The 14,834-nt window shown below is 41.1% G+C and overlaps 3 non-coding genes across 3 annotated transcripts; 2 read left to right on the forward strand and 1 right to left on the reverse strand.

Moving 5' to 3' along the window:
• Nucleotides 1-10,015: 10,015 nt before the first annotated feature.
• trnat-cgu (transfer RNA threonine (anticodon CGU)) lies at nucleotides 10,016-10,087 on the reverse strand. Its single transcript has one exon. It is a non-coding gene; the product is annotated as a tRNA-Thr (tRNA).
• Nucleotides 10,088-11,781: 1,694 nt separating this feature from the next.
• Nucleotides 11,782-11,853, forward strand: trnaa-ugc (transfer RNA alanine (anticodon UGC)). Its single transcript has one exon. It is a non-coding gene; the product is annotated as a tRNA-Ala (tRNA).
• Nucleotides 11,854-13,099: 1,246 nt separating this feature from the next.
• trnak-uuu (transfer RNA lysine (anticodon UUU)) lies at nucleotides 13,100-13,172 on the forward strand. The gene has a single exon. It is a non-coding gene; the product is annotated as a tRNA-Lys (tRNA).
• Nucleotides 13,173-14,834: the final 1,662 nt, after the last annotated feature.

Below are 14,834 nucleotides of genomic sequence, written 5' to 3' on the forward strand. Positions count from 1 at the left end.
GATGTTATGCTGTTCCTGTCTGATTTGTCAAATGTGTCATTTAAATCTCTCGTCATTTCTATATCAGTCTGAAGGCCTTGAAGTAAAGATTGCAATTCATCCAAAAATACAATTCATCCAAAAAAAGTTTCCCACTGGTGATACATACAAGGAAATGAATGTACATTTTCCCCCAAAATCAACAAATTTAAAATCAAATAAATCCCTCATCTGCAGGTGGAGAGAATAATGTCAGAATAAATACAGGTTTAAAAGTCAGGAGCATTGATAGTCCTATTTTAAAATGACACTAAAATGCTCACAATATATTAAAAAGCTCTATTAAATAATGAAAAAATTAAAACAAGGTAAAAAGAAATAATACACAGTTATATAGCTCAGGAATTATCAATGGGAAGTTACAATGGGTTGATATGATTTAAAAAATAAAATGTTTGAAAAAAATCTGTAAAACTACAATATGCTAAAAATGGCATGAATACTTAAAACAGGTGTGTAAAATTAAAAAAAAAATAAAACAAGTTAAAATAAATACTAAATGGGTTTAAAATTCAGGAAAGTGATTGGTCAGATGCTTACGATGAGTGTTGCTGGTGTTTCGTGTGATTTACTTAAATTAAAAAAATATTCAATTTAAAAACGGCAAGAGCTCGTATGAAAAAAAAGTTCTTAAGTATCTTTGTTGTAACAGCTGCGCCAGAACTAGTGTATTCATATACATCAGAAAAGTAGCTGAACGTGACTGGTTTATATTCAGTTATGTGCATTGGGGACGAAAAGGAGACTTACATGGATTTTATTAGGTTTTAGGAATCAGAAAATTTATTTGTATATGTTTATGCCTACGAGCAGAAATAACTTCCTGCTTTCAGCGCTTTTATTGTTTCTGCTTGTAACCTCGAACAGAGAAACCCAGTACTGACTCACAGAAACGCCCCAGAGTTTCTGTGTTTCTAGGATTTAAGAGGGATGTACTGTATGAAGACAGTAAAGGGAGTTTGATGAGTCTGGAGGGAGGAGATACGCATTCCGCACGGGGAGCGCAGAACAACGAGTTTCACCTGCAGCTCGCTGAGTCCTGTCCTATATAACTGCTGAGCCTGGGACACACTGAGTCTCTAACCAGTGTTGGAGATGTAAAGGGTTAAACCCAGAAGTCGGGAGTGGAGTTTTTGTATAAGTGTAAGATTAAGGGAATAGGGTTTCGGGGGCTTTGGTGCACAGAAGAGGTTTCGGTTTAGGTTTAGTTTGCTTTTGACACATTTGTAACGGCCATGGCGGCCTGTAGAGTCGGCATGCGCCGTTACTTTTGCGCACGTTTGGTGTATAAGGGTGGTGAGGTTTCGGCTCACTCGGGTGATATTTCACGGTTGGACTTCTCAAGGAAGGTGTTACAGAAAGGATTAAGGCATTAGATGTCAAATGCTTAATCACTTTGCTGAAGGGAATTGGTTTTGACATTAGTTTCAATCGGCAAAGTTACTGGAACAATTTTGGATGAAAATAGAGGAGAAAAAAAGATGTGGGCCTGATTAGAATGTTTGAATGGCAGAAGCTGATGGATCTTTCTAATGTGGTGTGAGCCTGGTCAGTACCTGGATGGGAGAAATCCTGGGAAAAACCAAGGTTGCTGCTGGAAGAGGTGTTAGTGGGGCCAGCAGGGGGCGCTCACCCTGTGGTCTGTGTGGGTCCTAATGCCCCAGTATAGTGACGGGGACACTATACTGTAAACAAGCGCCGTCCTTCGGATGAGATGTAAAACCGAGGTCCTGACTCTCTGTGGTCATTAAAAATCCCACGGCGTTTCTTGAAAAGAGTAGGGGTATAACCCCGGCATCCTGACCAAATTTCCCATTGGCCCTTACCAATCATGGCCTCCTAATAATCCCCCTCTATGAATTGGCTACATTACTCTGCTCTCCTCCCCACTGATAGCTGATGTGTGGTGAGCGTTCTGGTGCACTATGGCTGCCAACGCATCATCCAGGTGGATGCTGCACATTGGTGGTGGTGGAGGGGAGTCCCCATTACCTGTAAAGCGCTTTGAGTGGAGTGTCCAGAAAGCGCTATATAAGTGTAAGCAATTATTATTAATTAATAGGACTGTGATTGTTTGCATGTTTAATGAGATGGTGATGAAGGAAGATGTTGTGACATGGTTGTCTAAGTATTGTTTAGTGAAAGGTGAGCTTCAGAAAGTCTTGGATGATGATGGCATCTGGAACGGTGCATGGAGAGTACCTGTTTCATTGCATGAAGACAAAAAATGGTTATGGTGGATTTAAACACATTCCTTCTTTGATTGGATTAGGTGAAAATACAGGCCTTGTGTTCTACCAAGGGCAGCCAAAACCGTGCAGGAGATGTGGGGAGATGGGTCACTTTGTGGATGCCTGTACAAAGGTGGTGTGTGGTAAGTGCAAGGAAATTGGACATGCATATACTGAATGTACAAGCGTGAGGAAATGTAATCTCTGTGAGTGTGAAGGTCATGTGTTTAAAGACTGTCCAAATTCCTTTGCAAATAGAACAAAACTGGGAAGACCAATGCTCTTCCAATAGCCTGCCACCTGTGGAGACTGAAAGTGCTCAAATGAAATGTACAGAACAGAGGGTGCAGTCTAAAAGAGACATTGGATTTAGAAAATGATTGAACTCAGAGCAGAAGAGTGAGGGAAGATCATTTTCCAAGTCCTCAGGTAGGTTCTCCCATGGGTTTAGATGTCTCCAATATATGTGATCTTACTGACCAAGCTTTAGAACCAAAGACTCAAGGAGGGCAGGTGGTGAAATATCCTATGGATTGTGGGGGTGGTAGAGGAGGAGACAATTAAAGCAAAAGGGGGGGGGGGGGGCTGTATAGTAGGTGTCACCTACTGAATGATTGTAGCCAGAGCTTTTAGTCTCCCCTGGTCCTACTTTAAGTATGGCTCTTAATATTGTGTCAATAAATGTGAGAAGCATTCGCTCTAAGTTAAGGGCAAGGACTATACTATCATTTGTGAGGAAGGTAAATGCTGATATTGTGTTGTTACAGGAGTGGGGGTTACCCTTTAAAAACTGCTATAAGGATACGGAAGAACTGTGGACATTGGGCCCATCAATCTGGAGTGGGTCCAAAGAAAATAAATCTGATGGTATAGCTGTTCTAATTAAAAATAAGATGATAGAGGTACGTCAACACCTTGTAATGAAACCAGGGAGAGCACTGGTGGTGTATCTGGGTTTCATGAATGTCTAATTTAAACTCTTAAATATATATTGTCTGAGTTGCTCACATGACAGATATGTCCTAATTCAGGAACTGAGTAAATTGATTGGGATGGGATTTGAATTCTCTTTTAGAAAGAGAAGGCAGAATGAGGGGCTAGAGACGGGTCCAATTTGATAAATCATCAATATTATTGCAAACATTATGTAAAGATTTTAAACTGAAAGATGGCTTCAAACTTCATAGTCAGGGGAGGGCAGGTTTCACATGGCACTAGTCTCATGGGACCCAAGCCTCACACATTTTGTTTTGATATGTGATTTTACTTGCAAGACCACAGGCCTAACTATCTATTCCAACAGCTGGTACTGTGGGGAAGGGTGTGTGGAAGCTCGATATTTTGCTTTTGGAAGGTGAGGAAGTGACGCAGAGGTTCAGGGAAAGATATAAGGAATGGCAGTCTTTGTATGACCTGTTTGGCACAAGAGCACAGTGGCTGACCCTGCGCTCTGACCCCCAGCTTCTATCCCTGTCTGTGTGTCTCATGGAGTTAGAAAGGAGTTACAAGCTGTGCAAACTTCCAAATCTGTAACATCATTTCAAGGGTGTATGATAGATCATTCACAAGATCAAATGGCTGTTTATTATTGTAAGATTGTAGTTCACTACTGTTCTTTTGACTCTTGAGCTTGCATTATACAGCCGTTGAGTGCATTTTGAATCTAAGAGATATCCAACTGATTCAACCTGTCTGATGAATGTCTGATGAATGTTAAATGGGTTGTGACTTTTGGCAAAGTTTTTTGCAATATTATTTGTTTCATGAATACCATTCATCTCTAAAACAATAAAACAACTTAAAACAACTTTCCTGTCCCCTGAACATATGTTTTACATTGCTTGATCCCATTGGGTGCAACCTTTCCATTGTACTCATAATGTGTTTGCATTAGGAGTGTGTTAAATAAGCAGAAAAGAGCCCTTTTCTTCAACTGCTTCTGATCTTATACAGTGGTCAGAATCTGTCATCCAAAAGCTGATGAGTGGGGGGGGGGGAATTAGTACAGATGCACAATCCATAAAAAACCATTAAAGAGCATAAGGGTTTTCATCACATGGACTTGTTTGACTGTTGAGGATTAATGTTTTGGTGGCAGATCAATTAAAGGACAATAACCAGAAACATTGGTTCTCACACTGAACGCATTCTCCTTCAATCTTTTTTAACAACAGGTGAGTGGAGTTGCCATGGGCACCAGAATGGGACCCAGCTATGCCAATCTCTTTGTTGGCTGGGTAGAAGAATGCTTATTCGCTTCCTACACTGGCTATGTCCCTGACCTCTACAAGCGATATATTGATGACTGCGTCGGTGCCGCCATATGCTCCGACGATCAGCTTAAGTGCTTCCTGCACCATTTCACCAACTTCCACCCGTCCCTCAAATATACGGTTAACATATATTCCACTACTCTTCCGATCTAGACATCAACTACCCCAGACTCTCCACTTCAGTTTATTGCAAACCCATGGATTCACACAGCTATCTCTTGTATAACTAATTTCACCCCAAACATACTAAAAACTCTCTCCCTTTTTCACAGTTCCTTCGGCTACAATGACTATGCAGGGACGACATTGACTTTGAGAACCAAGCCCTCAAAATGTACTCCCTTTTGATCAACAGAGGATACCCCAGCAATGTTATTGACGGGGCCCTTGTCCGAGCCAAAAACACCCCTCGGACCATCAACCGAATCAGGAACTCCTGCAGTAACAACCGCATTCCTTTGGTACCACCCTAACACACTTCCTATCCCCAGGACTGTAAACGACAACTTTTCCATCCTACACGATGATCCCTCCATTGGGGCCCTCTTTTCTGACCGCCCCATCATCTCATATCGCTGATCACCTAATCTGCGCAACCTTCTTGTTCACAGCTCCCTTGACCACCCTCAGCAACCATCCACACCAGCTACTTTCCCTTGCAACAGAGCTCACTGTATCACATGCAAGTACACATCCAACACCACACTCATTCAAGGCCCCTCAGGACAATTCTGGATCACCCAGATGGCATCTTGTACCTCCAGCAACCTTATTTACTGTATCTCTTGTAGTAAATACCCAGTTTCTCTCTACATTGGAGAAACATGAAGGAGACTTGGAGACCGCTTCAGAGAACATGTCAGGGCTGTGAAGATTAAAGATCTCTCCAAGCCCATTGTTTCTCATTTCACCTCTGATGGCCACGACCACTACAATCTCTCCATCTGTTTTCTCAAAAATGGTTTTCTAAACTCATACATTAGAAAGACTACCGAAACCAAACTTATCCTGCAGCTAGGATCACACCTCCCCCTTCTCTAAACGACAGACTGTTCTACTAAATTTTCTCCATTCATTGGTAGTTTCATTTCACACCTCTCAACACCTATTCTGACTTCACATCTCTTGATCGGCCTCTCTTTCTGTCCCCTGCTCCTCCCTCTCACCACTCCTCCCTCCCAGCCTTTGTTCTCCCACTATATTACCTTTGCCTACTGCCTTGTCTCTCTCACACCTGAAGAAGGCTCCACGGCTGAAACGTTTTCTCTCTTTTTTTCAGCATGGAATAAATCTATTACTTGATCCTTAACAACCGGAAACACTATCTTCGGTCTTTCCAGAGCTGTAAGTAGTCATTCCAAGTTTATTAACTTGTCTCTGTTTTGTATGTACTCTTCAATAGCCACTGATGTTATTTACAACAGCTATTTTTAAAAATAAATTTGCATTTTTTTGGACTTTTTAAAGAATTGGCACATTAGGTGGAGCGGTGGCTCTGTGGCTAAGGATCTGCAACTGTGCCTGGAAGGTTGCTGGTTTACATCCCACGGTCGGCAGAGGAGTCCTACTCCGTTGGGCTTCTGAACAAGGCCCTTAACCCCAACTGCTCCAGGGGTGCCGTATAAATGGCTGACCCTGCGCTCTGACCCCCAGCTTCACTCCCTGTCTGTGTGTTCATGGAGAGCAAGCTGAGGTATGCAAAATAGGAATTCCTAATGCAAGAAATTGTATATGGTCAATACAGTGATCATATCTTATTGGCAAATGGTAATCTCCAAGGAACACGTAATAGGTTTATTCCATGCTGAAAAAAGAAGAAAGAAAACACAATGTTTTGACCATGGAGCCTTCTTCAGTTATGATTTGATTTTTTACAATCATACCCACACAAACTTTGCAGTTTTTAAAAATCTTGCACACACAACCCAGATATGTTGACTTTTTTTAAATTTGGGGGTAAGTTTAAGAAACACATAGTTCTTTTCTAGTTTTGTTTACGTGGTGACTATCAGGAATCCTCAGTGAAAAGGTATGCAGATCCTGTGCAGATGCAGGAGCCAGTAGTTATTGAGACAGTCAAACAATCCAGAACGTCAGGTGAGGTCCAAGGTCGAGAGGCAAAAGGGAGTTCAGTAACCAGTAAGCGAGATTCAGAGTAAACGCAAGGTAGAGCTCTCAAAGAGAAGACTCAATACCGAGCAGCGGGAAGCGGGTTTGGATGGTTAAAAAAGTGCTGCAGAGCGTGTGCTGATGGATTAACACGTTATTATTAACCCGCTGCTGGTACTGGTTAGTTCTTTTGTGAGTTGATCCCCGGTGGTTGTGACAGTGACAGAATGCTGTTTTGTGATTGATGCTATATCAAAATATAGGGCCCGTAAAATTAAGCACAGAAATAAAAACATTTAATGGACTTGTACATCTGTCGCACTCCTACACTATTAACATCCAGTGGGAGTTGAATTTCACTTATGTTTCCACTTCATTCAGCTGTGTTTCCTATTTTACAGATTGTTGGCAATGCCACATGTTAAAGAAGGACAGAGGTGTAGGAGGCCAGAAGTGTGGTCAAGGGTTGGAGGAGTAGGGAATGTGATCAAAGACTTTCTGAAGTTTTCTAAGATAGAAAAAAGAAATTAGGTGGCATGACAATATGTGGTCAACACTGTCAAACAGAGTCCTTGGAGAGGATTGCTCCAGCAACAGGAAATGGTTATCAGTGATTTGGCATGAAGATAGATAAAAAGTAAGAACCCAAGTGCTTAGGGCGCAGAAGGGGGTGAGTATTGGTAGGGATTCCAAACCAGATGACAGTACACAATCTATAGTCAATATTTCAAGTCAATGTGAGGGATGTAGTTTGGAAGGCGACACAGAGCTCAGAAGTTCATTAGAAGATACAGACGATGCACAGGCAGCACAGACAGTGGTGACATGTTAGAGGGAGACAAAATCTGTGTAGAATCAGAAAAAAGCCTGAAGAACACAGTGAATATTCCCAGGGGGCAAGCTCGTCTGGGACATCACCTCAGGATAAAAGGGGATTAAGAAAGATTATGTCTGTGCCTAAAACTTTCAAAGTATGTCTAAAGGCTGAACAATGGAGAAAATTACCACTTCTTAAAGGTACATCTAAACTAAGATAACCATGGACCCATATCTTATATAGCAAGTTCAGGAAGATAAATCCTTGCTGTCAATAGCCTTCAAATACCAATACATCAGGAAAGAGAATTCTAATGATTAAAGCAGTCTGTACTTTCAGTTCCTACCTTCAGTACCTTTTACATTACAGTTCCTGTAATGTAAAATACATAATGACAACAAGACACAAACCAATGGGCAATGATGACATCACAATTGATGTTGTAGGAGTAGGGCAAATACAACACAGTGAAAGGGAAACAAAATTTCGACAGGCACGCCAGCCTTATCGTTGAAAGATTGCCCGTGCCCTCACAAAAGGAATCAGCAATGTATACTACAGGCAGCTGAGCAGAACTCCGCTTGCTGAAATTGCAGCAGGCAATTTATCTAAGGCTCACAAGCAAGTATTAAACACTTCAGCATTTACTATTCGAATGCCACACTATGTCAAAACACTGCCGCTTCTTAAGTTAATAAGTAAGGGTTTTTGAACACGCATTGTGTTGTTAATGCTTATATTAAAAAAGCATAAATTCAGATAATGTAATTTGGACTGAACAAAGTAGTCCAGCCCCTTTACAACATTACATACCACTGATTAAAGCTTAAAACTACAGAAGCAGGAGTAACAATAATGGCAACAACATGTTTGGAGTTCGGCATTTCATTTATTCTGCAGAAACATCGTACCGGAATGAACTGCCCGAGATAAAAGAGTAATTGCGGCTTCAGATCGTTTTTACAGAGCATTGCGTTGTTCTGTTCATGCTGACTACACGCTTCAAATTTGTCATTTACTGCAAGCGTTGCTTTTCCAGGTTTTTCTGAAATTCTTCGCATTTGAGCCAGCACTAAAATATTTCGTTCCCGTCGCTGAATACATCGTGGAAACGGTATTTGCAACGGAATGCTGTCACACATGAAACCTCTTTGTTATTCGGTTCTGAAGTTTGAAAATGAAAATAAAACGGGGGTCACTTCATAGGCTTGAAAGAAGTCCAAGCAGCATAAAAACCCGCGTATTCTCACAAATTGCATTGTGCTGCACCTTTCTTCTGCTGCTTTTATAAATCAGCCTTAAACATTTGAATACATACAGGTACCTTACTGCTACTAATCACATTCACGTGTTTACAAAGCTTTTTTCTGTCCGTTATGTTCTTGCGAAGCAGTTTCTCCGTTTTCCTCGTACTGTGATTGTCAAGCGAACACAAGAAGACTGAAACAGTGTAAAGGCAGGTAAAAAAGACAGGGTAAAACGCCTAATTGTCGGGAGTGGGATTTGAACCCCTGCCTCTATTTGGAGAGCGAAACAAAGCTTAAAAGACACGAAACTGGGAATTTGCTGTTTTAAACTGCTTGACTATCCTGAAAAAATGTGTGCTGATTGCACCAGTCGTATGCGATTTTCCGTAACTTTAGAACAATTGATACGAATGGACGAACACAATTTGTGGCGTTAAGCATGACATGGAAAACGGTACCGGAGCATTCGGGTCCGGACTACCAGACTCAGAAACAGTTTTTACCCCCGCACTATCAAACTATTAAACTCCCAGCCTCTCTCACTCTCTCCTCACCTCTCACCTAGGATCTGAACCTCACAGTGCCTTCTTTCTTACCAAAAACCCAAACACACATTGAAAATCTACCTCTACCATACATGTCAAAAGCTCACTCCCCATCATTTCTATCCCTTTATTTCATTCTTTTGATGCATGTTTTTGCACATAACCTGTTACCTTTTTGTTGTTTTGCACACTGCCTGTTGTTGTTTTTTGCACATCGGCTGTTGTCTCTTTCTTTTGTTATACAATTGTATTGTTGTTGTGTTTTTTTCTTTGTACTACTTATGTCCGAGAGCTAGCTAAATACCATTTCGTTATTCCATATACCTGCGTATGAGTATAATGACTATAAACTTGAACTTGAACTTTTAACTTGAATTTGAACTTGAACTTGACATAGTCTTGCAGGCAGTATATTATTTTATCGTTTACTCGTATAAAAAAACATGGTCTTCTCGTTCCTAAGTCAGATTTTTAGTGCTTTCGAACGTTACTTCCAACCTGGACTGACAGCTCACCCGATCTGTTTGTGATCAGACCATGGAGTCGGGGACTGTACCAAGCGTAGGTTCCTTCCCAATGCTGAGGCGATCATTTGGAAGATGGGTGTGAAGAGAGACAAGCTTTGTCGACTAAAAAACAAGGCAGGATAAGCATGAATACTAATCACTGGCGACAGTTATGCTCTCTTACTATTGAGACTCCTACATTTTTTTTGAAGACTTTGAAACTAAAGGTAAGCGGAGACAAACGAAACAGGTGCGGGTGGGGATTGAACCCACGATCTTCGGTTTACGAAAACGACGCCTTACCACTTGGCCACCGCGCCTTCAAATAAACAGGAGAATAATGTTGTTCAAATTATTTTTTTCTGAACCTGGTTTACATCGCCTGGAGGCAGCAACAACAATAAAAGGGATACTTAACAAGGAGATGCGCTGTAGCAGTGCGACTCCAACAGATGCTCCTGAAGAGACTGGAGGTTTAAGCCAGCTCCTTAGAGCGCTCGGCCGTGTTACTCTCAACAGCGGCTCTTCAGCTCTTGTTGTTTGACCTAGTGGTTTTATAACGCGTGGAAACGACCGCAACTTCATTTTCTGAGATGCTTTCTCTTATGTGGTGAAATCTCGACCTCTTTGGCATCTCTGGCTATAGTTTTTCCTGTAGAGCACCTCATAAATGTTGCTTATAGTGCCCTTGAAGTCATTTTATTTTTACAGGAAGACGCATTCTCTCCCGATCTCTCCTGTTTTAGAAATGCTTCATAAGGCATGTTTGATTCAATGGACAAACAGTATACTAATTGTACAATGCAGATCTATGCGGCATTTGTACTGGATTTGACTGGGATTCTGAAATACTTCTTGAAAAGGTATTCAGATTTTCTTGAACCTATAATAAAAACACAGACCCGAATCTCCCTAGCTTCCAGTCTCTTGCTGTCCTTAAACTCAGACGTGATGTTCTGCAGACGTGCAGTGTCCCTTTACTCTCGTTGTTTTCAAAACGACCTCCGTTGTCGGGCGCAGTTAAAGTGGAACTGGCCTGACCGCACAGGAAAGTACAGAATGATAAAATGTTTCTACGGCTCAAAATGTCCCTTTAGACCCTCGTCATGTCTCTGTGAGGAACGGGTAGGTAGAGAGGTTTAACAGATGCTCACGATGTTTCACACGGGGTGTTACCTGTTGTAGTGTTTCAAAAGATGTGTTAGCGGACCACAGATTATCTTGAAAAGATTTGGGTTTGCACTGGCTGGGATTCAAACCTGACTCAATTATTTGGAAGGCGCCTGTACCACCAACGCACTTCCGAGAAGCACCTACAAATTATCACAATCCTCTCTCTCACCTACAAAGTTATGGAGACACAGACGTCCAATGAAAGCTCAAGGCTCAAATCCTTTGTTGTGATATCATTTTAATTAATATTAGCTTTGATAAGGTGTCATTTTTGCCACTTAAAGGTAAAGTCTGCTCCTTTTCTCCTGGTATAGAAAGAACGTGTTCCATCTTTGTTTAAAAACACCACTAAAAGTAAATTATTCAGCTCTACCACCTGTGAGCATTGACAAGACATCTCAAAAGGACATATTAAATAAGAACACGATCCTTCCTGTTACCATTCCTGTGGTTGGGGCGTTGTTTCACCCTTTTGCGTTAAATCATCAGTACTGCTGTTTTTCTATGGATAGTTTAATCAAGAGCACTTAAAAGATGCAAAAAGCTTTCAAATAAAATAGAATTGAAAGACAGTCGAGTAAGGAGGTAGAAAAAAAGCACTCCCCCGTCTGGGAATCAACCACCGTCGCCCATGTAACTGGATACAAAAATAACAGATTAATTTGTGCCCAGTCTCTTTAAGCTTCGATGCGATTATTTTTCCTTCCTTATTTCTTCATTCCTATGAATTTACTCTGTTGTAGAAGAAACGCGAAAGTGGGAAACTGCAGGCATTCTCCGTGAGTGGTGTGATCAGTGAGCATTTGCACATCTCTAAGTCTGTTCCATAAACTTTAGCATCGGGGATGTAGCTCAGTGGTAGAGCGCATGCTTTGCATGTATGAGGTCTCGGGTTCAATCCCTGGTATCTCCAGGTGCTTTTATATTAGAGTACTCGCATCGCAATCTTCTGTTGAGTGAGAACTCTTTGCTCGGGTTCAGAGAGAGCCAGGTTTACACAATTAAATGCAGTTTACACAATTAAACTCGACGTGCTGCAGGGTTGCGCTGCTATTTTAAATGTACCTCTTTTAGTTCTGTTAAATCCTAAATTATTTGAACTAATATTTTAGTTCAAAGTCAGGAAATCCAGAGATTGCTTCACACTTGTCGTGGCTGTTGCAGAAAACACCTGTTGAATCTCACCCGGGATTTCTTGATTGATCATTCAGCGAGCGAATCCTCCTTCTGAACTCAGCACTAAACTGAAAGCTTCACGAACTCCTCACTCCGTGTCCTGTACTGCTCTCGTGTAGATGTGAAGCACAGCCGTAAACACACTTTGAACTTTTTCCATTTGTTAAGGAAAATGCAAAAGAGCATGACAAGTATTGATCGTATAAAATATCCATGGCACAACTCGAGAAAGTACTGAAGGACTACACATCGACTTTTGATGATTACAAGAGATTCAAGAAACACAATCGTCCGCACCTGGGTTTGGATCCTGAACGCTAGAGTTAAAAGAACATAAGCGACGGATATGACCTATAAACTCTTTTAATTGTCTTATAGTTTATGAAATAAAACAATTTCTAAATGAATTCTAACTGTTGATAGACGATTTATTGAATTTTAACAAAATCACAATTACAACCTTTTTCGGTTAAACTGTTATTCACATGCTCTAACGTAAATAAACGTTAGTGTCTTCCGGTGTGTGAGTCAATTTCTCCAAAAAAATATTTGTTAGTCTGGCGGGAGGCTGTGCAAGGTGTTAAGAAATAGAATTTCTAAAAGACAGGCTCCCTAAGCTTAACATCAAGGCTGTTTTCTCTACAGAAATGCTCTTTAAATTTCAGCACTGTTGCAACTCCCTTTATAAAGGGTGTGCACACGTATACAACCAAGGCATTGAAAGTTTTTTTTTTAATTATTGTTCCAAAAAATGTTCCATTTGTTTTCTTTTTAATGTTGTTGATTAAAAGATTTTATTAAATGTGAAAAAAATCTGAATGTGAAAAAAGGTCAAAATGCTATTGAAAAAAATCAGTAATGTGAGGAAAGATGGACTGTGGGAGCCCCTTAACTACCCATGTCATGCTGTATTTCTCACTCATTCTACTGGGAATGGTACACATGACTTGCGAGGATCCCGACAGTGTTGACTTTCTTTCAGAGCCCGGATAGCTCAGTCGGTAGAGCATCAGACTTTTAATCTGAGGGCCCAGGGTTCAAGTCCCTGTTCGGGCGGATGTGCTGTTCTTAAGTCTATTGTGAATGTCATTCTAAATAGTCTTTTATCTTTCACTCTTCTAGCTGTACTGTGGTTATTTTAAATGTCCATTACTTGTATTTACAGTAGTGTATTTAGTGTTTCATTTCACAAACCGAAAATGTTCAAGTAGATCTTGTCACTCTACTCCACATCATTATCTAAATTAAATCACAGTAGAGTACAGGACACGCAGTGAGAGGCTCACACAGTGAGTACTCTTGAATACGACAAGAGGAAAGGCACACTGCACATCTGCAGAACATCACGTCCGAGTTTACAGTGACAGCAGAGGTTGGAAGCGAAGTAGTTTTTTATTACTCGCTCGCTGAACGATCTCTCAAGAAACCTTGGTTGAGATTTAACGGGTGTCTAATAATCACGTTCAAAAAGGTGACGATGTTTTTTTTTTTAACTAGCCTTAATGGCATCGTGGTGTGAGTAGATCTTAAAGCAGCTGCAGACAGAGTACCCGTAATGGCAACACGTTTCTGCTTTGAGTTCGGCTTTTCTTATTTCTTCTGCAGAACCAGTGGTATCGGAATATACTGATCCGCATAAGAAGCGCTTTCGGGTTCTGATCATTTTTATTGAGCGCTGCTCTAAACTTTACATTTGCTCGGGCTAGTTTTCCCCATGAAAAAAAGACATATCCCTAATTACATGATTTCACTTTTTTTCTTATCAACGAGTAGAAAGAAATAAAATATATACTTCATTATAAGTACCACAGGCAAGATGCCGTTGCGTTCAGGTCGCAGTTACCCCTGGAGACGTTTGTTAAAATCTCACTTCTAATAAAGAGGTCTTTCTCGTTAGAGTAGGATCGATAGAAGCCTTAAGCGGGGGAAAAAATCACAACATCTCGCATTTCACGTGTTTAATGTTAACTGTCTCAGTGGTTGCTTTGGTGATTGATGGCTCTTCTCCCTCGCAGGGTGACGGCAAACGTCTTCAGGGAGGGAGTCTCCCACGCACGGCTTGTCTTTATCAAGAGCTGAGACAACAGAAACAGACTTCCACCTGACATTAATTACTTCTTGAGCGTTTATGACCGTCTTTAAAAGTTGAGAGCAGGTGAAAAAGTCTTTGGAAATGAGGAAATGAGGAAATGACTGCCGACAGTAAACAGAGCTGACGCTCAGCTGCAGACAAGCGCTCCTCGTTAGTACAGTATAGTGCTGAGTACCCCCGCTTGTTGCGCGGGAGACTGGGGTACGTTTCTGTGACAGGGCGCTGGTTTAATTTTTTAACAACCTGACTTCACTTAAAAAGTGTGTACTGTGTACTACGTTTCGGACTAGTTAGTGCGGTAGAACATGGAGATCATCTCCAGCTTTGAGCTCAACTGCAACAAGAAGTCATGCTAAATGTAGTTTAGTGAGTAGACATCGCGAGACAACAGAACGAGAGTAGAAAGCAGGAATATAAGGTGTAAGGGCATGATCTGTGTAGTTAACAAAATAGTTAAAATAATATTAAAACGTCTCTTTATTAAGATACACAACATTTATGGCGACGAGAGATGAGTGCTTGACGGACTCAAAGCGAGCAGAACACTGCAGATTTTAGTGGTAGAAACGAACTTTTGAATTTTCTGACTGTTCGTTTAGCTTGCCCATTGGAAGATATGGCAGCCG

Source organism: Lepisosteus platostomus, chromosome 5, assembly GCF_059453375.1.
Source record: "Lepisosteus platostomus isolate fLepPlt1 chromosome 5, fLepPlt1.hap1, whole genome shotgun sequence".
NCBI lineage: Eukaryota > Metazoa > Chordata > Actinopteri > Semionotiformes > Lepisosteidae > Lepisosteus > Lepisosteus platostomus.